This window comes from Heloderma suspectum, chromosome 4 (genome assembly GCF_057233095.1).
Source record: "Heloderma suspectum isolate Gila_16-S chromosome 4, 16-S_ref, whole genome shotgun sequence".
Taxonomy (NCBI): Eukaryota; Metazoa; Chordata; class Lepidosauria; order Squamata; family Helodermatidae; genus Heloderma; species Heloderma suspectum.
Window position 1 is genome coordinate 55,614,045 of NC_139461.1, and position 23,815 is coordinate 55,637,859.

The 23,815-nt window shown below is 43.3% G+C and overlaps 1 protein-coding gene across 7 annotated transcripts in view; it reads right to left on the reverse strand.

Annotated features, from left to right (window-relative positions):
- Positions 1 to 23,815, reverse strand: part of LY96 (lymphocyte antigen 96) — a 176,235-nt gene that overhangs the window by 138,758 nt on the left and 13,662 nt on the right. The window contains exons 6-8 of one of the 7 annotated variants that reach the window (XR_014790090.1): positions 23,318 to 23,365; positions 14,978 to 15,089; positions 10,708 to 11,932 (exon numbers count right to left, since the gene is read on the reverse strand). The exons of 2 other annotated variants lie outside the window; for them this stretch is intronic. The gene's annotated coding sequence lies outside the window, so the exon portion shown is untranslated. Of the gene's footprint in view, positions 1 to 10,707; positions 11,933 to 14,977; positions 15,090 to 20,383; positions 20,509 to 23,317; positions 23,366 to 23,448; positions 23,639 to 23,815 lie in introns of those variants that run through there. 4 more of the 7 variants (XR_014790092.1, XR_014790091.1, XR_014790089.1 and 1 more) reach the window with 4 other exon arrangements.

Here is a 23,815-nt window from a genome sequence, read left to right on the forward strand (position 1 = left end):
AAAATCTCTCCAAGAACAAACCGGTGCATCATCCGGGAAGTCAAAAAGAACCCCAGAGTCACATTCAAGGATCTGCAGGACACTTTTGCCTTGGCTAATATGAGTGTTCATGACTCAGTGATCAGAAAAAGACTGAACAAGAATGGTGTTCCTGGGAAGATAGCCAGGAGGAAACCACTGCTCTCTAAAAAGAACATTGCTGACCATCTGAAGTTCGCTTAAGATCATGTAGATGATCCCCAAGACTTCTGGAACAATGTTCTCTGCACAGACGAGTCAAAGGTAGAACTTTTTGGCCTCAATGAGAAGCATTATGTTTGGCAAAAAACAAACACTGAGTTTGAACAAAAGAGAACCTCATCCCAACCATCAAGTATGCTGGTGGGAAAGTGATGGCTTGGGCCTGCTTTGCTGACTCAGGACCTGGACGGTTTGCCATCATTGACACAACCATGAATTCTGCAGTGTATCAGAAGATTCTAGAGAAGAATGTCAGACCATCTGTCCGTGAGCTGAAGCTGAACCAAAAGTGGGTCGTGAACAAGACAATTATCCTAAATATACAAGTAGATCTACAAAAGAATGGCTGCAGAAGAAGAAATTCTGTGTTTTAGAATGGCCTAGTCAAAGTCTGGACCTAAACCTCATTGAAATGTTGTGGCAGGACCTGAAGCAAGCTCTTCATGCAAGGAAGCCCTCAAAGGTCACAGAGCTGAAGCAGTTCTGTAAAGAGGAATGGCCAAAATTCCTCAAAACCGATGTGAACTGTTACAGGAAATGCTTACTTGAAGTCATTGTTGCTCAAGGGGGTGTCACCAGGTACTGAATCTAAAGGTTCAAATACTTTTTAATACATGGATATTGAATGTTGAATCAGTTGTGTATAAGTAAATGTTGAAAAAGCCTCATGTTCGTGTGTCTTTTGTTTACTCACATTATCTATCATTCTTTATCTAGGATTATGGGGTTAGATTAAGATCTCATAACATTTTAGGTAGAAAATATGTCACGATCCTAAGGGATCCACAAACTTTTTCTCACCACTGTATATGATCCCTGTCAAACAGTCACAAGGGGAATACACACACACACACACACACCACAATTCCAATTTATTTCTTGAAAATGTAATTTTCACATGCCACTTCCTTGGGTTTTGGTGACATGTTAAAAAAAATGAGCAAACAAAACCCTTTTAAAGGCTAGTTTTACAGTATGTGTTTCCTATATGTTTAGACATTACACATCTGATTTAGGGTTAAACTAGGGCTGGATCTACACTTACCGCCTTTTTTGCTTCCAATGAGGTTTCACCGCCCGCCTTTCACACTACGCAGTACCCGCCTTAAATTGGAACCGGAATTTCCCACTTCCGTGCTCCCACTTTCAATGCTCTAATATCCCGGTATTTCCCCTTATGTGCTCTGATTTTCCGCCTTTGCTACCATATCCAGTCATAGTCCCCTCCCCCGCCTGTCCATATATGGTGGTATTTGTATTTCCCTCCTGTCCAATCACAGCTCTCGACGGCCCCATGTCTTGTTCCGGCCACCAATTGCATCGCTTCCTCAGCAGTCCCCATTTCCTCAGCAACAAGCAAAGGGCTGGATGTGTGCATGCTTGTCTGATCTTGGAAGCTAAGCAGGGTTGGTCCCGGTCAGTGCTTGGTTGGGAGACTGCCTGGGAATTAGGCCTCCTGCACTGAGCAGGGGGTTGTTCTATCCCTTCAAATGAGATTAAATTTTACCCCCTCCTATCCCCCGCTCCAGATGTTTTTTAAAAAAATTAAGGCGTTATCTTCGCAGAATCGAGGCTTCTCCGCAATGTTTTTTTTTTCTAATTGAAGCATGATCTTTGAAGCTTCAAAGTTGTGAAGCTTCACAACTTCGAATCTTCAGAGATCATGCCTGAATTAGAAAAAAAAAACATCATGGAGAAGCCCCGATTCTGCAAGGATAATGCCTTAATTTAAAAAAAACAACAACATCCAGAGTGGGGGATAGGAGGGGGTAAAACTTAGTCTCATTTGAAGGGATAGAACAACCCTCTGCTCAGTGCAGGAAGCCTGATTCCCAGGTGGTCGCCCATCCAACTACTGACTGGGGCTGACCCTTCTTAGCATCTGAGATCAGACAAGCGTGTGCAGGAAAGCAGCACAGCGCTCGAGTGTGAACCGAGCTCACACATTCGATGAAGCACTGCAACGGGGAAAATGGGTGAGTGTGAATAATGACGTTTTAATGCGAGAGCGTTTAACCTGATGGGACACTGAATTCATTGCAATGGCAGGCGCAATGTAGATCAGCCCTAGATGATACGTTAAATGCATAGCATCTAGCAGAGCCTAACTTTTCCTTTTTAACTTTACTGTAAGCGTGCTGGGCCCCAATCCAGATCAAGATTACCATGTGTGAGTAGCTGGGTTAAACCTTCCCACCCAGCTGCTTCCCCCCACCCCCACTTAAGAAAGGGTGGAACTCCATTTGCGTCATTGAATGTAGATGTTATACATTCACAAAACTTTAATGGTCATGATGACCCTTGCTCAGAAGAACCCCTTGCACTAAGCCTCAGAAATGGAAGCCCAGTAATTTCACTAATATTTCTCCCCTTTCCTGAATGATAGTGTTAATCAAAATCCTCCTTGGCTTGACAGCAACTTTCACAACAAATTTCCAACACTTTATATGCCATCTTATCGAGCCCAGCCAACTCCTGGTTACACTTAAATCCTATTGTGATGCTGCAGCTGGGTCATGTGAGACTTCCTTAAGTTGACTGACCACCTGATTCAGTCATATGATGGTCTTATAGAACAGCTACCCACAATCTCTTTCTCTTGCCCTAAAGCTTTTGCTTATTTTCAGTTTTAAACTGCAGTGCATGGTAGCAAACGTGCCACAATCCATTCTGAACCAAATCAGACAGTATTTTGCTATCCAAAAGAGGTAGCTCAGCTCCAGTGTTGAGTAAAAATTCAGTACATCCCAACGAGTGTGAAACTGACAGTGGACTCATTTTTTAGGATAGAGTTTGATGCTTTACAAACTCATCCTTATACAACTCAGAGCAATCCCCATATGCCTTGAAAAGCATGTCACAGTTGAGCCTAATACATGTTTTCATCATATCTTTTAACAGCTTTGTCCTCATGATGAGCAGGAGCAAGTGTGTGTGTGTGTGTGTGTGTGTGTGTGAGTGTGAAGGTCTGGTGTCATGGGTAGGCATGGTTGGGCACCCGCTAAGGGCCCACTGATAAGAGCCCCCTGGAGTTGTTCCTCCTCTTCACTATTACAATCTGCTTGTTCACCTGCCTGTCACTCTGGCTCAGACAATGGAGGTGGTGAGGAGGAGCAGGAGATGCCTCTGCCTACTTGCCCGCTGATTATCTGCCTGTCAAGCAGGCAAGTGGTAGCAATGATGAGGAAGAGGATGGGGAGCAAGAGCAGCTGGTGGTGATGACGGTGAGAAGGTAGACTCACTGGGGGGAGGCGCCCATCGAGGGTGTCCTGCCTAAGCGCCCTCAAAAACCTGGAGCCGCACCGCAGCACACAAACACACACACACACGTACGTATCTCACAAGATGTCCACGCCTTGAGATAAACAGAAATCGTTTGATGAATGTATTTCCTTGCAACTTGTTCAGCTGCCTTACTCAGTGCCCCAGGCAAGTCAATGCAGCTGGTGCTACAGCTTGCAAAGGCTCTGGCTGCCTTACAAGTGTCAGATTTTTCTCACAGACAAATTGTACTTGAATGGTGTTGCCAATGTAGAAGGCATGCTGGGACCCCCAGCAGTGTTGACCAGTATATCTGGCTCCTCGTCATTTCAGCACCCCTTTTAAAATGGCAGAATGGCACCAACCTCCGTCATCACAAAACGGCTCTCACCCCCTCCTCAGCTCTTTTGCCCCCCCTCTCTCTTGCAGTGTCCTAAGAAACCGGTGACATGTAGGATCATATTCCACCCTTGGGTCTTTTTTTAACCTTCTTTTACGAGAATCCAGCACTGCAGTGGAATGAGTAGAGCTGAGTAACCATCTGCACCCGCTGCTAGTATTTGCTGAAGACAAAAACAGCATGGCCTCTCATGTCATGGGACAGGATCTGATCAGGCAAAATGCATGAGGAACATCCACTGAGAGAATGTGTATTAATCTGAAGGATTCAGCCTCAGCATGCATATAATAAACACAGAACTGCGGGATTGGGTAGATGATGTGTTCCAGATTCCGCATTAAGAAAATCCATTTTGTCATCAAAGACGCTCATACTTTAAGACTGTAATCCTATACCTACTTACCTGGGAGTAAGCCCTATTGAATTTAGTGGGACATGATGCTACGTAGACATGTGTAGCAATGCACTGTTAATAAGGTAAAGCCCGCTCCTAAACGTGAGTGCAGAGGGGATTATTAGTCATTTGGGGAGGTGATACTTGTTGTGAAGGTGATATGCTGAAGATGTATTTGAGGAAAGGGGTTGGTTTAGTCATTGCTTCTCTGAACCGTATGGTGAGTGCATCCATGCACACATGTGAGGGCCAGAGGTGACAACCAGTAAGATGTCTTTCTACCTTGATAGGGTTGCCATGTGTCCTAGTTTACAGAGGAGAGTCCTCCATTTGAAGGGTTGTTGGATGACAATTAGGGATGTATGAAACTCACTTACCTCTGCTCCATCCCTCCCCACGGAATCCTCGATGGGGGGGAGGCAACACGGTCCTCCCCCACGGAATCCTCGACGGCCGGCTCCGCTCCGTGGCCAGGCCGCAGAGCAGCCGGCCAGGACCGGCCGTAGCCATATTTCCAGCTGCGGACGGCCTGGTGAGGACGCAAATGGCGGCCGCCGTAGCGGCTGCCATTTGTGTCCAGCCAGACAACTGTGATAGGCTACGTAAATTCCTACATAGCCTATCACAGCTAACCTGAAAAAACAACAATGCAGCGTACCCAAATGGCGGCTACGGCGGCCGCCATTTGCATTCCCTATTTTTCGCCGATTTATCTTACGTAAGATAAATCGGCGAAAAATAGTGAACGCAAATGGCGGCCGCCGTAGCCGCTGCCATTTGCGTACGCTGCATTGTTGTTTTCAGGTTAGCTGTGATAGGCTACGTAAATTCTTATGTAGCCTATCACGGTCCAAGGACAGCACGGTCCATGGCCAGGAGACCAGCCGCCGCCGCCAGAGCCGAATCCACCCCAGGTAAATGCCGTCCCGGGGGGATTCCACGGGGGGGGGGGCAGGAAGCCATTCCACCATGGATTCCCGGAATAGGTTTCAATGAAACCTATTGAACACAGGCTGGAACCTATTTGAAGGCCTACTCACTGGAATCTGTGGCAGAATTCTCCGCCATCCCGAATGACAATCCTCCATTTGTTTAAAGGTTAAAGATAAGGAACCAAGAGGAAGGGAGATGAGGGGCCTTGAAATTGCCCATCAGCAGTGAGCACCTGGAAAGCAGACAGATCAGACACACAGGTCACCTCTGTGATGAGATTCGATGGCTTCAAGTGTGTGTATTTGAAGGTGGGTGCCCAGGACATAATAGGGTTTCAGTTGGTGTACTGTCCACCCTGCTGCTCAACAGTCTCCCTTCCTGAGACTGTTTGGTGTTGGAGACCCCTTGGCTAGTTATGCTGGGGGATTTCAACATCCATGCTTAAGCTGCCCTGTCAGGACTGGCTCAGGACTTTATGTCCGCCATGACAGCCATGGGTCTGTTCCATGCTGGGCACACTCTGGACCTCATTTTCTGTGCTGGATGGGGTGATAGTGATCTGAGAGTGGAGGAACTCTCTATAGTTCCGTTGTCATGGACAGGTCACTACCTGGTTGAGTTTAGACTTGTTGGCACCCAGAACCTTTGCAGGGGTGGAGGGCCGATTAAGATGGTCCTTCCCAGGAGGCTGATGGATTTGAATGGTTTCCTGATGGGTCTTTTCCTGTTGCCTTGGCAGGCAATTCTGTCAAAGCCCTGGCCGATCTCTGGAATGGAGAAATGATCAGGGCTGTAGAAACAATCACTCCTCCTGAGCGTCCTCTCTCACGAAGTGCAGCTGCACCAGCACCTGGCTTTCTAGGGAGCTGGCAGTGATGAAATGTGTAAGACAACTAGAGCTACGCTGGCAAAAAAACTCAGAGTGAAACCTATTGAACACAGGCTGGAACCTATTTGAAGGCCTACTCTGTGGCAATATGGGCAGCAGCAAAAAAAAAAAAAAAAGATCTGCAACTATTGCATTTGCAAAGAGCTATCCAGCAGAGCTGTTTTGAGTGGTCAGGAGTCTTTTACACACCACCCTGCAAGAGGAGAATTTAAACCTCTCAACAGCCCACTGTGAACAATTTGATCACTCGGATCTGCTCTGACTTGGATGCTATAGTTGATACAGACCCAGTGGATGTAACTTTGGCCCCTGCTTGTCCAGTGATTTGGATACTTTTCCATTTGTACAGCCTGAGGATGTGGACAGGATCCTGGGAGAGGTGAGCGCCACTACGTGTGTTCTAGGTCCTTGCCCTTCCTGGCTCATAAAAGCAGCCAGAGGTGGACTGGCCAAGTAAGTGGAGCGGTTAATGCCATCCTTGGTCAAGGCAGAGTTCTAGCCTGCCTGAGGGAGGAGGTGGTGAGATTTTTGTTAAAAAAAAAAAAAGATGAAGCCCTCCCTGAACCCCACCATATTAGATAACTATCAGCCAGTCTCCAATATTCCATTTCTGGGCAAGATATTGGAGCATGTGGTGGCCTCCCAACTCCAAGGATTCCTGGATGAGACAGATGATCTAGATCCATTTCAGTCTGGCTTCAGACCTGGTTATGGGGCAGAAACAGCTTTGGTTGCCTTAGTGGATGACCTATGCCGGGAACTAGACATGGGGAGTGTGTCCTTGTTGCTTCTGCTGGACCTCCCAGCAGCTTTCAGTACCATCAACCATGGTATTCTTCTGGGCTTCCTCACTGGGATGGGACTTGGAGGCACCGTTTTACAGTGGCTCCATTCCTTCTTGGAGGGGCGGACCCAGAAGGTAGTGCTGGGGGACTTCTGTTCGACTCCCTGGCCATTGGCCTGTGCAGTTCCTCAGGGTTCTGTTTTGTCCCCCATGCTATTTAACATATACATGAAACTGCTGGGAGAGGTAGTCCGGAGTTTTGGGGTTCGGTGTCACCAGTATGCTGAAGACACCCAATTCTACTTTTCCTTTCCATCTAATTCCAAGGAAGCTGTTGTGGTGCTAAACCAGTGTCAGCCGGCAGTAATGGACTGGATGAGGGCAAAAAAACTGAAGCTTAATCCAGACAAGACAGAGGTGCTCCTGGCCAGTCGAAAGGTAGATTAGGGAATAGGGATTCAGCTTGGGCTAGAGGGGGTTACACTCCCCCTGAAGACACAGGTTCGCAGCTTGGGTGTTCTTCTGGATTCAGCCCTGAGCCTGGATGCCCAGGTTTCAGCAGTGGCCAGGAGTGCGTTTGCACAGTTAAAGCTAGTGCGCCAGCTGCGCCCGTTCCTTGAGATGTCTGACTTGGCCACAGTGACACATGCCCTAGTTACATCCCGTTTGGATTACTGTAACTCGCTCTACGTGGGGCTGCCTCTGAAGAGTGTTCGGAAACTTCAGCTGGTTCAAGGAGCTGCGGCCAGACTGTTGACGGGGGCTGGCTACAGGGGGCATACAACTCTCCTGCTAAAACAGCTTCACTGGCTCCCAGTCTGTTTCCGGGCACAATTCAAAGTGCTGGTCATGTCCTATAAAGCTAGGGATGGTGGCGATTTCTGCCACGGACCCCAATGAGGCTGGATTCTAAAGAATCCCCCCCCCCCCGGAGTCCGTGGCAGAACGGAGCACTTACCTCCGCCTCCCTCTGGGATCCTCAGGAGCCGGATCCTCCTTGTGGAATTGCAGAGCTGCCGGCCGGCTCTGGAGCACCAGCAATACGGCCGCCATTGCCATATCGCTGGCTGAGGGGGACTGTCTCCAGACATAAATGGCACCCAGTATGCCATTTGCGGCCTTAAAGGTCTTAGATTAAGGTAAATGCAGCTGTAAATGGCTGCATTGAACTTAAACTAAGACCTTTACGGCCGCAAATGGCGTAGTGGACGCCATTTGCATTCCTGCTTTTTCACACAATAGGCTACACAAATGTGGCTCTGTGGAATCCAGGATTCTGGGGGGAGGAATGGATTGCCCCCCCCTGCAGGTGGATTCCCCCCAGAGCAGCAGGTAGGGAATCTGCCCATCCCTATATAAAGCCCTGTACGGCTCGGGTCCAGGTTATCTGAAAGACCATATTCTCCCCTATGAGCCTGCTCCTGCCCTGAGATCTTCAGGGGAGGCCCTTCTCGCAGTCCCGCCACCATCACAGGCATGTCTGGACCTGTGAGAATATGATGGAGTAGTACCATTGTTTATATTGTTGTTGTTGTTGTTTTAAATTCTGATATTTTATACAGTTATAATTAAATCATCAATAATATTACATTTTTAACTTTTGTATATTTCTATTTATGTTTTAACTGTACAGGTTTTTAATGTTGTAAAGCCACCTTGAGTCCCAGTATTGGGGAAAAGACAGGATTATTATTATTATTATTATTATTATTATTATTATTATTATTATTATTATTTCTATTTCATTTCTAGCAATTTTCCTATATTTACAGCTATCCTTATTAATTAGCATAATACTTCAGATATTCAGCTGAAACATTTAAAGCTCTTTTAAAAGAAGAAACTTTTGTAGCCCTTGGTTACTAAAGGATCACCTATGACAACTCAGACCCTAAGATCTTCCATTGGAGGCTCCTGCTGCCAGGTGAGGTGTGGTGGTGGGTGATTACTGGGGAAAGGGCCTGTCAGTGGTGGTGTCCCAGTTCTGGCATGCTGTCCCCAGAGAAGCTGAACTGGTGCCCACCTTGATATCATTTTGGTGCCAGATAAAGACCTTTTTATTTGCCCAGGCCTTTAGCTTCAAAATTTATTTTTTTTATCTCCTTGAGAGATTTTATGTTTTTGTATAGTTTGTTGGTGGTGTGTTTTTATTTTATGTATTTTAACTCTTTTTGTAGGATGTGACAATGGAGACAACACATGACCATGCTAATTCATTGAAGGCTGGGATACAAATATCTAAAGGAAAAATGAATTTTAGAAACAATCTCACTCAAAATCTCTATTCTTGTACAATTCTGAGAAGCTCAACACATAATTTTTAAGAAGAAAGTGGTTATGGACCTAGACTACCAGATGTTATTTCCACACCCTCTATCCAAGCTTACAGGCAGTCATTATTGGCATGTTGCAGGGCTGAGTCCTGCTGTTGAGAACAGGCTTTGGGAATAAACCTAGTTCAGCTTAAAATCTGGAAAAGCTGAAAAACCTTTATAAACAGCACTCTATAGAACAACCCTAACTAAAACAAGGGGTAACCTGTCATCATTTTTTGTTGTATCTTCTTGAGCGTTGCATCTTTATATGTTCACGTTTTTAGCTTTTATGTTTTTAGATCATTGTTAGACCCAAGATCATATGGATCAGATCAGTTGAGATCTAACAGATAATATGGGTCATAAACTGCACTGACTAACTCTTAGCTACTGAGCCAAGTTCAAGGTCTTGCTGTTGGCATATAAAGCCCTAAACAGCTTGGAACCAGGTGTAATCATTAAGATCATCAGAGGAGGCCTTGCTGGTTGTGCCTGCAGCTTGCCATCTTGCAGCAACCTGGAAGTGGGCCTTTTCCGTGGTGGCGCCCAAGGAATCCTCTTCCCCCACCAACCCTGGTATTCGAGAGGCAACTGTGGCATGCTTGGAGCACAAATTTAAAAATCCATCTTTTTCCCCAGGCCTTCCTTAATTGACTGTGCTGCCCAGTTTGTTCATTAACTATGGTATCGCAAGTCCTTGGTTTTAATATTTTATAAGTGTTTTATTTTAATGTATTTAATGAATTATCTTTCTAAACCGGTTTAATATTTTTTTAAATATGGAGAGTGGTATATAAATCTTAATAATAACAATAACAATAATAATAGTAATCATTATGATCACTGTAATCATTGCAAGTGAAGCCATGAGATCAAAGAACTGTGCAGAGCACAATGGTTTCATAGAATCACAGAATCATAGAATAGTAGGGTTGGAAGGGGCCTACAAGACCATCAAGTCCAACCCCCTGCTCAATGCAGGAATCCAGTTTAGTTCTCATCCACTAGAAATTCTGCCCAAAGTTATATGGTTTTCAATTCTTCGGTGTGATCGTACAGATTTTCAACAACAGGATAGTAGTGATAAAGAAAGGAAAGCAAAGCAAAAGAGAGTGCACAGAATTGTAGGAGGCAGGTCAAATCTCACAAAGCCTGAAACAAATCCATACACAGATCAAAAGAAAAAGTTCTCATTTGGTTTGGTTTTTGTAATCTCAGGACATCCAAATGTCATGTTTAATTCACCTCCTGCATTTAGAAACGGTGAGAAGCAAAAGTACAAATCCTGTTCTTCTAATTAAAACCCCTTCTGTCTCTTTCCAAACCGTTCCTCTGGCAACACAAATCGCACACTTCATGATGACGGGACACCAGGCTGTGTCATTTCATGCAGATCAGTGGATGAAGTAAGACGAGAGCTTGTTTTTTTCCCTCAGGATAGTGTGTGTGTGTGTGTTTTAATCTGTTTAACAAAATGCTTTTCATTATTTTAAAACTTTATTCAGATATTTTAAGAAGACATTGCATTTTACAGAATTCTTACAAGAATAATTACATGACAGTGTTGCTTGACAGCAATTATTTTATCGTAAGGTTATGTAAACCAAACCAATTGCACAGTTATGTAATTCCATAAGAGGTTGAACATATAAGTCATATTTGAAAATGTCTGAGCTTTCTTTTGCCAATAATTAATAAAAGGCAATCAGTTTTGAACAGAGTGCTTAGATGTTTGTTGTTCTTTTGTCACTCTAATGCAATGTATTAATTTAACATTATTTCATAGTCATGTAATTTATTTTTCCACTCAGAACTTGATCGGGTAGATAGCAATCTTCAATATTTAGCACAGTTTATTCTAACATCTGTTATTATGTATTTTAAAAATTCTAGGTCATTATTTGGCATATCCTTCATCAAATTTTGCAAAAATACCAATAGTAATTGCAATCCAGTTATATTTTGAATAGGTCCATTAATTTTATTCTATACTTTATTTTATTTTATTCTTTGCATCACTTTATAAATTATTTGTATTTGCTTAAGTTGTAACCTTTTCAAAAATTAGTCTTGACACTGGCAAAACTGTGGTGACAGAAGGTATGGTACATATGGCATTGTGGGGTGGGGTGGGGGGGAAGTAGGAAGATCTTAAAGGAGATCCTGTTAATAAGTTGAGCAAAAGACAAATCTGAGCCAAAAGACAAATCTGGATTATGAGTAATTATGTGCAGTGCATTTAAATGATGTAGTTTTCTAAACTTAAAGCAGTGTTTGGAAGCAAATATTTTTTAAAATTAAAATGAATCATACTTCAATTTACTATCAGGAACTGAATGAAAAATGGCGTGCTATGGTCCATGGGGTCACGAAGAGTCGGACATGACTGAACGACTGAACAACAACAAGGAACATTAACCAATTTATGTTTTATGATTATTGCAATTAAAGAGGCTCGGGGTGCTTCTAGATAAGTCTTTTGTTGCGCCATTGTCCTGCTTCATTCACAGAATTTTGTTGGTGGTCCAGCTGATGACATCTTTCATTGTAACCCTCCCATGTTTTCTCACCATTTCTTTCATTTTTTATTTTTTTATTTGGCTTTCTTAATGCAGAAAATCTTTTAAGGAGAACAGGATGGAATAGCTCCACAATGTCTTCAGATTGGTAGCACCAGGAGTCCTCCAATTGCAAGTACCTTCAGCTTCCCACTGACCTGAGAATAGAATATTTAAATTCTAGGTAGCAGTACCATCTTAATGAATCCATGCTATAGGCTACTTAGCCCACCCCAGACTTTTCAGTTGTCACTTGGGCTAGCATGTATGCCTTCCCATCTGTGTTTTCTGATGTTCTCCTGGGTGATAAAATCATTGAGTTGGAGGCAAACTAAGCTAGTCAGACTTAGTTCCCACTAAAACCAAAGGGACTTAAGTAATGGCTAACTTTTCACCTTGATTACACTGGGACATAAGTGTGGCTAACCTAGTCTGGATCCAACCCATTGTGTATAGGCTGCGGGCAAGTTATGTAGACTATTAAGAACTAATTAAGACTCAACACTGCCATGATACATATGAGTAGATGAAGTCTGAAGTAGAAATAAGCCCAGATAAAGCCTGATTCATTGATGGATACAATTGGTATAATGGGGTGAGGGTTTTACCTAGCAGGATTTTTGAAAATGGGTGGCAAGCCATAGAAAATTGCTCTCCAGGCCACTTGCCCAATTCACATTTGGTTTTGGCCACAATACAAATGCTATATTCTCTAGAATAGGATATGCTAGCATATACTAGAATATATTAGCATGTACAAGAAGTAATACTGAATTCACAAAACCTTTTTCACATTACTTCTGGTGGCCAAAGGATCAGTTGAGTTATCTTAAGCATTTCAAGACAAGTATGTCCTTTAGCACTCCTGGAATACAAAGTCGGTACACTGTGGAAAGGGGAGAAGACAGGAGCAAAAAGCTATGAAAATCGGGAATATGTCCAAAAATGTGTTCAGATAATTTGGGGGTGTACCCTCATATCATGCAGTGCCATACTCATGCTGCCCCTTCACCTTCCAATATTTTGGGTTACTAGCTAAGTCAGAAGCGGCATAAAAGCAAAAGCATGGTAGGCAATCAGCTTGAAAACTGATATTCATGGTTGTGGAGGACCACCCTCCACTGAGGCATCCCACTGCTACTTAAACCATTACGTGGAGAAACCCCACATACGTTATCCCATCACTCACTTCCACTGACACAATAAATCTATACCCCCTTTATTTAATGTACCCCTTTTACCTAAGGTCATTAGGCATGAGACAAACAGATCTCAGATATAGCAAGCAAAGACATGAAATGTTTTATTAAAAAGAACAAGAACAAGAAAGCTTATTAACTTATGGCTACTGTTACTTTAAAACAAGGCTTTTATGTTGTTAGTGTTACCACTAATTCAGTTATAGAAACTACAGTTCCTAACCCAAACCAAACCTAAGCCAATTCTTCTATCAAGCTCCACCCCAGTTAACAGATAGGCCTGGCAATGGGGGCTTGAAATGTAGTCTTCCTTCTGGTAATGCAGAACCTTTAATGCAGTTTACCAGACTTCCCTTGAAGTCTTCAGTCTGGTCCAGCAGCTTGCTCTATCTTCACACCTCCACCACCTGTTACCTAGGCCTTGGCTCTTCCTGAAGGCTGCTTTTGGAGTCGTTCTCTCCATACTTACTGGCCTTCTGCTTCTGCCTTGTCCACCTCTAGCTTGGCTTCCCAGTCTAGCTGCTGTCTTCCTCAGGATCTCAGCCTCTCCTAAAGGACACTCTCAGATGAACCTCCAGACAAAATTCTTCTGACTAACCCCCTAGATGCCTCTCAACAGCTCCTTATATTTGCTCCAGTCAGAACGCTCCAGCCAATCAGGTCTGATGTGGCAAACATTCTATCACACCACCACACAAACTCCAGAACAATAGACATCTTTTTGCTATCTTCCAATCAGGTGATGCCAATTTCGATCCAACCTTCCCATATATAAGCCAGAACCTAACTTCACATTACTCCCTTAGTGGCAACTTTAACAATCACTACTACTCCACCACCAGCACTCCATCTTTACTCCTCAGGCACAAGCTTTGAGTAAAAGACACACATTTTTTTTCTTGTATAGTTAACCCCTTTATCTTCAGCTCTGGTTTTACTCACAATTCATTTACACACTTTAAATGTTTACCTCACAAAAATCATTTTCTTCACGTGGTACCAGACCATAAAATTCAGTCCCATACTGAGTAAATAGGTACCACAGTGGAAGGTATAGAGGAGGATGTTGCACAACTTTTCTGGCAGCCTAATTACATTCCAACTGGAATATTTGCCTTGTGATTTACCTGGGTCTCTGCTATAATTTGAATCCATTGGGGGAGGGAAAAAATTACCTTGCCTAAGTGGCAATGGTAAATCATTATTTTTCCATCTTCATTATAGCTCCACTGAAGTGAAAACTCTCTGCAGAAGCTTAGGATGTTCCATAGATGTTAAGTAGAAGCCTCAAGATGGACAAAGCTAGCAACAAGTTTCAAAGAGATATTCCCCCCAATTAGGAACAAAATAGGGACAGCAATTTTCCAGCATATGGTACCAGAAAAATGGAACTGTCCCTGTTGGGGCCTATGGAATTCTACACTGAGTGCATGTAAAAGATAATGGTGAAAGAGAACAGTGAAATTGTATGAGTACAGATATCTATGTGTATATCAGAATCTTCAGCTTGGGAACTGGAGACACTGAATAATGGCAACTACTTCTAATAATCTTTGTAGCCACAATTGGCACCTCTTCTCTTGAGTTTTCTTCCTGGAAGGCACACATGAATAGAGGATGCATTCTCAGCAGCCTGAGAGCTTTAATATTATTCACCTCTGAATGACTAAAAATCTATTTTCATTGACTGGATAGCAAACAGAAATGGTGACTTTGTACACCGTGTCTCTTAGTACAATATGTAAAGTATGTATGGCATGCTGGATGCCTTGTAGTCTAGCTACCCATGATTAGAGAATTCCCTAGATCAAGGCTGAAATATAAGTCCTGCAGGCTGGATCAGGCCCATAAGACACCCCCACCCCCAGTGGTCACTTGTAAATCACCAAAAGAGAACAAAAGAAGGGTGGCTGTTTGCATTAAAATTGCATATGCTAATTCATATGTATAGGTGCAAATTTAGAAACAATACTATAATGTAAATATAAACACAGTACATATCACCATAGTATGGAAGATCAGTCTGCTGTCCAGGTGCTGTTGATGGGCAACTTCAAGGCCCAGATCTTCCTTCTGGTGATGCTTTATCTTTATTCCAGACTTGGACTGGACAGCCCTTCAAATAGAGGAAACCTTCAAACCAGAGGACTGGTAGAAGAAGACACATGGCCACCCTATCCCCCCACCCACCCTGTGTGTATACACACACGCACACACATAAACAAACACCATCTGGCCTGTGCCTGTAAGACACTGGGCCTGTTCAGACATCATGCTAAGCCATGATGGCTAAGTGCTTTGAGCTAACCATGTTGGCTTAGCACAACGTCTGAACAGGCGTCTTTCGCAATCATGGTGGTTTATTGACTGCAGACTAACTATGTTCACTAACCTCTTGCTGCAAGATCATTAGTGGGCTCTACCATGGCTTAGTGTGATGTCTGGCGTGCCTCCATGGTTAACTGATAGCTGCTATAGAGCTCTGCGGCAAGTGCGGTCAAAGAAGGAGTAGCCAGTCATGCCTGAGTGGCAGATCTCTATGGTCAAGATCTGCATAGCAGCAAATGACGTGGCTGCCGCAAGCCTGTCACCTCCAGCAACAGCCCACTGCACACCAACAGAGGAGCGAGCATAGAGCTGTCGCTTGCAGCCACTTGTACGTACCCTGGGCCTGCTGCTGCTATGGGCATGTGCCTCCTCCCAGAAATGGCATGCCTTCCGAATGTGAAGGAGCACCAAAATGGCCAGCAGTGGCTGCTGCCACACTGAGCACCAAAATGCAAGGCAGTGCCGAGCACCAAAATGGCCAACTAGAATTGCCATTCACCAAAGCTCACTTCCTCCTCCTCCTCCTCCCCCCTTCCCTGCTCCCTCCTCCTCTTCTCCCCTCCCTGATTTCTCAAGCTGATACATTTTGGAGTCAGCCTGTCTGGGCTACTCAGAAGGCATCAAAAGACCTACAGATCTCCGAGGTGGATGAGGCGCCTTGGCAATGAGCCGCTTCACTTCGGGGTGCCCCAGTGCTGTTCTGATCCACCTTGTATCATGCCAAGGCACCTCCAAATCAGCCCGCTTCACCTCGTTATTCAGGCTTTGGACTGAAGCAATACACAGCCCTACTTATTTTGTTCTATGGACAGGTCTGCTATCTCCTTTATTGAAGGAACACCCCATAAATGAAAGAGCTCTATATAATCACTGTAGTGCCAGCAGGCCTCCAGGCAGGAGTATTCATTTCCAATTCAACATTGTTTTCTCAGTTTTTGAGGAATGGGGAGTCGATTTTAGAGCTCATACTAGTATTCTGTGTGGATTAGCAATCCAGGAAATGTTTTACACTTAATCCATTAACTGTGAAATCCTACCTGTGTCTCCTTAGAAGTAGGTCCCTTTGAGTTCAACGGGGCTTACTTCCAGGTAAGGGGGCACAGGATTGCAGCTGAGATAAATAAAATGTAATATCTATCTCATTTTAAATCTTAACAAGGATCAGTGCTTTCCGTGATAGCAAGTCTGAACTGATGGCTCCAAGAAGCAGCTGTTATTCATTTCCTTTTTCAGTGAATTATTATTTCCTCTCCTGGCACAAACTGCACAGAGGCTTATCTACCGGACATTTGACATTCTCATGCTTATATATGGGCCAGGTTGCATACATATTTTTAATACTCTTTGGCACCTTTTACCTGTTGTGCATGAAAGAAATACAGCATTAGATAGGAAGTTTGCAAGCCGGTCCTGATTTTAGTTTTATTCATTGTGAAGCATTTTGTTTTGAAAGCACTTTAGGAGTACTACTACTACTACTACTACTGCTACTGTTGTTGTTGTTATTGTTGTTATTGTTATTATTATTATTTTAAGTTTAAATGTCTCTACAGCTTTGTTTTTATACTAATGCTAAAAAATGTTTAAAAGTTGACTTTGGCTTCCTTCTCTGATCTTCTCTACCCCAACCCTGATACAGTACTTTTCACAAGCCCTGTTACTAGTTGGCCATCTGGAGCCTAGGCATTTTATAATACATAAACATATAACACTAAGCCATGGTTTATGTTAAACATGGTTTGTTGCCTTAGCCATTATTTGGCTTGCAGACAAGCAAACAAACCATAGCTTGTTTTCCCTATTTCTGGTTCCTTTCGTTCCTGCCCGTTTTGCCAATCTTCAGAGCATTTTCATTTTCAGGCTCTTCTTGCTTACACAATACAAATGCATTTAGTTTTGCTCCAATTGCACAGTCAGTACACTGCCCAACTATTTATTGTTAAAAGTGTTTTCTTTAGAACAGTTGAACTATATTTTTGTGCACCTATTCAACATGCACTTTAGCCTTGTTTGTAAGTAAGTATCTGTCCAAGGACAGATGTTTTCTAGTTACTACCTAAGCAGTTCACAATTTCTTCTTTAATATGCAAGGATTCCATACAATAGGAGCTTCCATATAACACAATGATACTCTGATGTCCTGTTTGAAATAAAAAAATGTCCTGCTTGGGTGGGGGGCGGGGCAGGGGGAGATAGTCTTATTTCTGGAGTTAAACAGCAGCTGGCTACAAAAGCTTCTTTTTCAAAACAATACAAAAAAAGGGGTCGCGGGAAGAAATCATATGAGGAAATAAAGGCTAAGAACTTCCTTGGGAAAGGGTGGCTTTGGTAAAACAGGAAATTAATCATTCATTCTTCCTTTTGGTAGCTGATGGAAAGTCCAGGGAGTGTTTGATCAACATATACAAAAAAATGTACTGTTTGGCACCTCCATTACTGTACTCTGTACACATTGCTTCGTGCAATCCAAACTTGGCCCTGATCAGACAGAGCAATCCTGCTTATGCATAGCCCCAAACGAATGTAACCAAACTAGGGTGGCCACTTATGAATCGCACACACACCCCTCTGCAAAAGGCTAAAAGAGTACACTGATTTGAACAAAATATGCATGTGCTAATTTATATGTAAAGATGCACGTTTAGAAATAATTAGAAATACCATATATCTCAGCATAGTGCAGAAGACTGTGATCAGGTGATCTGTGCGCCTGCCCAGTCTGCTGTTCAGGTGCTCACTGTTGATGGGCAACTGCTCTGACAGGTCTTTATCTTTAACCTGGAATTGGACAGGGCAGCCTTTCAAAGAGGGGATGTCTTCAAAGAGAAGACAGTCCCCAAAAAGAGGACTGTAAAAGAGGACACATGGCCACCCTGACTACTTTCATTCTGGCAGTCACCTACATGTATAAGCACTTTTCTAGAATGAATGGCGCTATACAGCCTGTTTCTATGCATGTTTACTCAGAAGTAAATACCATTAAGTTCAATTGTGCGTGCCCCCAAATAAGTATCCATTGGATTACAACCTTAATGTAAAACATTTGTAAGCAAAATAAATTTGATTTTAGGGGGACTACTCCTTCATGTAGGCCTGCACAATACACAACCCACCACGACAGGTTTAGTGGCCCACTAGGGACTCAATAGTAGGGTGGCCATGTATTTTTCTTTATAGAGGACAATCCTGAGCGTTATCAGAGGACAGTGCTCTGTTTGAAGGCATCCTCTATTTGAAAAGCTGACCAGTGCAAGTCTGGTTCAAAGAGAAAGAACCACAAGAATGGAGAGCAGAACAGGGGTCTTAAAGTTGCCCATCAACAGTTAGAACCTGGGAAGAGTGTACAGGCACACAAGTCACCGAGTAACAATCTTTACCGCTATCGTGAGATGTATGGTATTTCTGTGTAAACTATAGTAATTATTTACACATGTCTATTAAAAATACATATAAATTAGCATATGCATATTCTATGCAAATTTGCTCCCTCTTTTGTTGTCTTTTTCAGTGATGCATTTCACTGGTTTTGATGATGCAGAAGTGGCCATTCTCCTCAATCAGGGCCCACAACCATTATTTGTAGCTGATCCTGTAGCTAATCCTGATCCTCTGAACTGAACAGAGGACTTGAGGAGGAGGGGCGGGGTCTGACATCTGACTTTGAACTGTATTTCAACCAAGTTCTGAGTGTCTCCCAATCACAGCACAAGGTTTCAGCCTCAGAATAGGGTTAGAGGGTCTCTAATCTCTGACTTCATGCTGTACTTCGGAAATTCTGAATGCTGCATAAAATTAGAAATGAGAGAAGAGACAAAAGGGAGGAAGGCCCAGTCACCATGGCAACCAAATTTGTGGATTCTTGGGTTGAATAAGCCTCCTGCTTTTGCTTCCTGCCAGGAATGGCAGAAACACTGAGGGGGATCTCAAAGGCCAAAAATTTGTTGCTAGTGGGCTGTACTTGGCATGGGAGATCACAGGTTCTCCAGGTCTATCTTCAGGGTAATCGAACAGTTGGCAACAGCAACATAAAAAGAAATGAGTGTCTATCTCACCTTCAAAAGCAATACTGGTGAAATAAAATAGTTGGATAATGAATACAGTTATCGTGAGTAGAACTCTCTCAGATCTCTGCAGTGGTGTAGTGGTAAATTTTGAAATACCCCCAGGAAAGTCCAAAATTGCAGACAGTTGTGTTGACCAATCTCAACAAACCATTTCCACCAGTCTTGTTCTCCACCAGGAGCAGAACTTTTGTAAAGCTAATGGGTCTTCTTAATAAGCTAGCCTGTCCTGCCCCTAAGCTAGCCTGCTGCCTTCAGGTGTGGTGGGGGATGCTGTCCCATCATTGGTGCTGAAGATGTTCAGTCTTGCTCTTGAACATGGAATGGGAAGGGGGACCATTTTGTTCTTCACCTCAGGAAGCAAAATATCTTGGGCCAGGCCTGATTGTACTTGAGAAAATGCATCCCTTCTCCATAGCTACTGTGAGGATTGCAGAGGGAAAAGGGAATTTTGAGGGGGGTGACACATGACATCAGTACCCTGCTGATCAAGAAGTGCCAGAGCTGCATCCCTGCAAGCCCTGGCTCCCTTACGCCGCTGAATCTCTGAGTCCCACAAACTGTGCTGTTGTGGAAGCTGCATGGTGTAAAAGATGCCTGGTTCTCTCAATAGTCACCTGTGTTTCCATGTCTTCCATGACATTTGAGCTTGTGGCCACTGTATGTAGCCAGCATTGTGTAGTGGGTTGAGTGATGCACTGGGATGAGGAAGATGAAGGAGACCTGGGTTCAAATCACCACTCAGCCATGAAGCTCACTGGGTGACCTTGGGCCAATAATTCTCTCTCACTCTCACTTGCCTCACAAGATTGGCGTGAGGATAAAATTGAGCAGGGGAAGAAGTATGCATGTCAAGCTGGGCTCTTTGGAAGAAGGTTACAATATAAATGTACTACATTTATATTTATATGTGTCTAAGTATGTTTCTTCTTCAGACTCCAATTGCTTGTTGGTTTCCAGATACCACCCAAATGTAACAGAACAGGGAAACTGCTAGTAAGCCATAAGAAAAATGGTGTACCTGTCTTCCTTTTTTTCTAGGATGCATTTGTTCCTCCTTCTATATATGACCTCAGTGCTGTTTGAAGAAAACCAAAGGTTTCTTGTTCCTCCTGTTTGCTTTGTTCTAGATTGTACTGTTTCTTCCTATAGTAGAAGTGGTTAGGAGGGAAGAGAAAGCTGATAGTAGAACACACATACAGTGGTGTAATGGAGACAGGGCTTGCTGGAACACAGCCTGGCACTATTTTTTATTATCATGGATGCTGACATCATCTGCCACCCCCTTAGAATTTGCTGTTCCCTCTGAGCTTAATTTCAGTCCTCACAGTAGCTGGGGAAATAGGAATTTTCCCTCTAACAATGTACTGTTCCCTGTTGGGCAATTAGGACCCATTAAAACAAAAAAACCTGCTCCAGATAAAAATTGATAGGACTGGTTTTTGATATAGATCAACACACTGGCCTGAATTTTTGTATTCTCCTCGGGGACGTGGCTGCAGGGACTGTCATGATAAGTGCCTGCACTTCAAAATGTACCAATACACGACTGAGCATATAGAGCTATTAATGACTCATTTGGAAGTCCTGCCACATCCACCAAATGCTACATCTTATAAGACAAGAAGGCATGCCACATCTGTCTTCCAAGATTTTAAAAAGTTGACATGGTAACTTTTGCCCCCCTTTCCCAAGCGGTGAAAAGTTCCAGGAGCACAGCACTGATCTGAGTTTGGTTTCCTTTGGAAGGAGGCCACTGGGTGCTTGTTGGGGTTTTGTAACATCTAATCTTATTTACAGATGTATAAGGGGAACAAACAGCTTAAACACTCCAACAAAGTAAATTCTACTGCCTCTTATCAGATCCTCAGAGAGGCACCCCGGAATCCCCAGATGCTGCTAGTGTACAGAGCCCCCCAAACTCAGCTCAGCCCTCTCTCTGTATGTCTCCCAGTCTGTCTTACTTCCAGATTCAAAAGTAAAACTGCAGGTTGTCTCCCCAAAAGTGCTGCAGTTGCTGTTCACTCACACCTAGTTTGCCCTCTCCCTCTGGCTGGCTGGAGGAATATGAATAGATCATCTTCTCCAACCATCTCCTAGCCTTCTTGAGCCATTTATCAACGTATGTGATATATTGCTCCTGTATATCTAATTGCTTATCAAATAGACAGGAGTGGAAAAAAGGGCTGGAAATCTATGGTTTAGACTTTATCTTCATTTACACTCCTCTGCAAAAGTGAGGTTGGCCTCTCCTCCCTTGCCAGGTTTGTACTGAGTCATCTGCACAGCGGTTTATCTGCAAGACTTTTGACATTGTCATGCTTATTTTAAAGGACAGGATGCACATTTATTGTTTATATTCTTCTCCATGCTTTTCCTGTCATACATGGTGTTGCGGGGGGTGGAGTGGGGGAGACAGCTTAGGTGGCCTATAGCTTCCTCTTTACAGCATTTGGTAACCTTGCAGTTGGCTCTGTGCTGTTCTCAGTATTAATCATTGCAGCCACAAGGCATCTAAGTGTTACAGCGCTTGCTTACTTCTAAAAGGCACAGTGTCTGCCTAGAGTGGCTAAATGCAAAAGAGGGCGGGCTCCTGCACCTTTAATAGTTGTGCAGAAGAGGGACTTTCATCTGCTGAACTACCCAACTATTAAACCTGCTGAAATTCCCTCTTCTGCACAACTATTAAAGGTGCAGGAGCCCTGTCCTTTTTTGCAGCTGGCCACCCTGTGCCTTCCAAGCATATATTTAGTTTCCACACATATCTGCAGGCATCTCTTGCCCAAACATGCCACAGAAACATTCTGATTAATTCATCCAGATTCAAAAGCAACTACCATCCCAGCTCCTTACCCCTTAACATTTAGAATTCCCAAATGTTCAGCACCATTCACCCTGTGTGACCCACAATTGTGTGAGGGGTATTTTTACTCAGGAGTGAAAGGTGCTGCATATATAGCCAGCTGTCACATATCTCTACTGAGAACACTAGAGTGACATGAAGCTGTAAGGAACAGCTTGTGCATGATGAAATCCATGATTGCTGATTTCCTTTGCTCTTGTTCTTGACAGAATACATTCAGATGCAGGAAACCAGCTGATGTTTCGACTATGAAAGAGGTATTTTGTACATATTCTTATTATTAGGGGTATAGGTTACTAGTATGTACCAAATTTGTACCTAAAGCTAGAAATTTACCTGGCCGCTCCATCTTTTTAAATTGTGTGTGTGTGTGTGTGTGTGTGTGTATGTGGCATCTACCTTAATTATCTGTGCATTTGGCTGAATTTAAATGTTTTTAAATTATTCACGTTTTAGTAACATGAGTAATAACAGTGCCCACATTTATGATGATATTGAAGATGTGTGTTCTTTATTGGTGAGAAAAAAATTATATATATATATATATATATATATACACACACACACACACACACATACACATACACACACACATATACATACACATATACATACACACACACAGAGATATTCTGTGGATTCTTAAAGAAAATCAATTCTTAGTGAGCAACCATGGCCATAATCCATGGAAATCACTTGCTTATTTGGACTGGACACTGCCACACTATGAATCTCTTGTTTACTGACCATGGAAGAAGATGGTACCTATCTTTCCCTGTTTCATGCTGAGAGAAAGACCAATAGAACTACACAGCCTAAGCAAAGAACAGCTTTGGCACTGGTGTAGCATTCTTCTGTGGTCCCTGCATTCTTTTGTTATGTTTTGTAGATATACCATGGTGCAGTTTTCAGATGAATTTCCTAAAACTGGCCATGTATGCTTGAGAGAGTTTGTAAAATAGTAGTGAAAGAATCATTTTGCTTCAATCCATGAAACACATCACGACCTAGTGGCTACACAGCAAAGTGCAGCTTTAGTGCCAGGAATACTGTCTGATCACAATCTAGAGGGGTACACACATGGTTACTCACCAGCAGCAATAGGCCGCCGAACAGACACAAAAACCCAGACAGGAGGCCCTACAACAAACCCAGATCAAACCACTTCAGCAATACCGTTACAGAATCTAACATAAACAACAAAACATCAGAGGTTCATTCACCTGTTTGTCCTCCGTTGTGATATCTTGTGCCTGCTCCTATATTAACTGGCTGGTCTGCTAAGGTCATCTGCTGATGTTCTCCTCCAAGTGTCCCACTTCATTCGAGGTGGCCCATGGCAATTGGGGTGAGGCCATTTTCAGACATGGCGCCCTGTTCATGGAATTTCTCTCCAGGGAGGCTCACCACACTCTGTGCGGCGCCAAGAAAATACTTAAAAAAAAATCTCTCCAGCTTTTAAAATTGTCCCCCCTCCCCGTTTTTCAGCGTTCCAATTGTCATTTCATGAGTGTGTGTGCTACATGTTACATTTGAGGTGTTACATTTTATTTGTTTATTTGTAATATGGTAAAGTACCCTGGAAATGTT